The sequence below is a fragment of the Triticum dicoccoides genome, chromosome 3A, assembly GCF_002162155.2.
Source record: "Triticum dicoccoides isolate Atlit2015 ecotype Zavitan chromosome 3A, WEW_v2.0, whole genome shotgun sequence".
In the NCBI taxonomy this organism is placed as follows: domain Eukaryota; kingdom Viridiplantae; phylum Streptophyta; class Magnoliopsida; order Poales; family Poaceae; genus Triticum; species Triticum dicoccoides.
The window spans coordinates 494729207-494731424 of NC_041384.1; positions in this window are offsets into that span (position 1 = coordinate 494729207).

The window sequence follows — 2218 nt, forward strand, 5'->3', positions numbered from 1 at the left end:
AAAATTATTTGACCTAGCCTGTAGAGCTAGTTCAACTCTAGTGTAAAATAATTTGTACTAGGTTATAGATCTAGTTCAACTCTAGTGTAAAATTATTTGTACTAGGTTATAGAGCTAGTTCAACTCTAGTGTAAAATTATTTGAACTAGCCTGTAAAGCTAGTTTAACTCTAGTGTAAAATTATTTGAATTAGCTTGTAGAGCTAGTTCAACTCTAGTGTAAAATTATTTGTACTAGGTTATAGTGGTAGTACAACTCTAGTGTAAAATTATTAGTGCTAGGTTATACAACTAGTTCGACTCTAGTGCAAAATTATTTGACATAGATTGTAGAGCTAGTTCAACTCTAGTGTAAAATTATTTGTACTAGGTTATAGAGCTAGTTCAACTCTAGTGTAAAATTATTTAAACTAGCTTGTAGCGCTAGTTCAACACTAGTGTAAAACTATTTGAACTAGCTTGTAGGCTCTAGAGCTAGTTCAACTCTAGTGTTAAATTATTTGAACTAGCTCGTAGAGCTAGTTCAACTTAGTGTAAAATTATTTGTACTAGGTTATAGAGCTAGTTCATTTCTTGTGTAAACTTATTTGTACTAGGTTATAAAGCTAGTTCAACTCTAGTGTAAAATTATTTGATTAGCGTGTAGAGCTAGTTCAACTCTTGTGTAAAATTATTTGAACTAGTTTCTAGAGCTAGTTCAACTCTAGTGTAAAATTATTTGAACTAGGTTATAGAGCTAGTTCAACTCTAGTGTAAAATTATTTGACCTATCCTGTAGAGCTAGTTCAACTCTAGTGTAAAATTATTTGAACTAGCCTGTAGAGCTAGTTTAACTCTAATGTAAAATTATTTAAACTAGCTTGTAGTGCTAGTTCAACTCTAGTGTCAAATTATTTGTACTAGGTTATAATGCTAGTTCAACTCTAGTGTAAAATTATAAGTACTAGGTTATACAACTAGTTCGAGTCTAGTGCAAAATTATTTGACATAGCTTGTAGAGCTAGTTCAACTCTAGTGTAAAATTATTTGTACTAGGTTATAGAGCTAGTTCAACTCTAGTGTAAAATTATTTAAACTAGCTTGTAGATCTAGTTCAACACTAGTGTAAAACTATTTGAACTAGCTTGTAGGCTGTAGAGCTAGTTCAACTCTAGTGCTAAATTATTTGAACTAGCTTGTAGAGCTAGTTCAATTTAGTGTAAAATTATTTGTACTAGGTTATAGAGCTAGTTCAACTCTAGTGTAAAATTATTTGTACTAGGTTATAGAGCTAGTTCAACTCTAGTGTAAAACTGTTTGAACTAGCCTATAGAGCAAGTTGAACTTAATGTAAAATTATTTGAACTAGCTTGTAGAGCTAGTTCAGCTCTAGTGTAAAATTATTAGTGCTAGGTTATAGAGCTAGTTCAACTCTAGTGTAAAAGTCTTTGTACTAGGTTATAGAGCTAGTTCAACTCTAGTGTAAAATTATTTGAACTAGTGTGTAGAGCTAGTTCAACTCCAGTGTAAAATTATTTGAACTAGGTTCTAGAGCTAGTTCAACTCTAGTAAAAAATCATTTGTACAATGTTATAGAGCTAGTTCAACTCTAGTGTAAAATTATTTAAACTAGCTTGTTGAGCTAGTTGAACACTAGTGCATGTTGGGGAACGTTGCAGAAAACAAAAAAAATTCCTATGTTTTCACCAAGATCCATCTATGAGTTCATCTAGCAACGAGTGATCGGATGCATCTACATACCTTTGTAGACCGCGAGCGGAAGCGTTCAAAGAACGGGGATGAGGGAGTCGTACTCGTCGTGATCCAAATCACCGGAGATCCTAGCGCCGAACGGACGGCACCTCCGCGTTCAACACACGTACGGTCAGCGTGATGTCTCCTCCTTCTTGATCCAGCAAGGGGGAAGGAGAGGTTGATGAAGATCCAGCAGCACGACGGCGTGGTGGTGGATGCAGCAGTCACCGCAGCAGGGCTTCGCCGAGCTTCTGCGAGAGGGAGAGGTGTAGCAGGGGTGAGGGGGGCACCAAGACTTCAGGGTGCGGCTGCCCTCCCTCCCCCCTTTATATAGGCCCCCCTAGGGGGGTGCGCCAGCCCTAGGAGATGGGATCTGCTAGGGGGGGCGGCGGCCAAGGGGGTGGAGTGCCCCCAAGGCAAGTGGAGGCGCCCCCTCCCGTAGGGTTCCCAACCCTAGGCGCATGGGGGGCCCAAGGGGGGCGCAC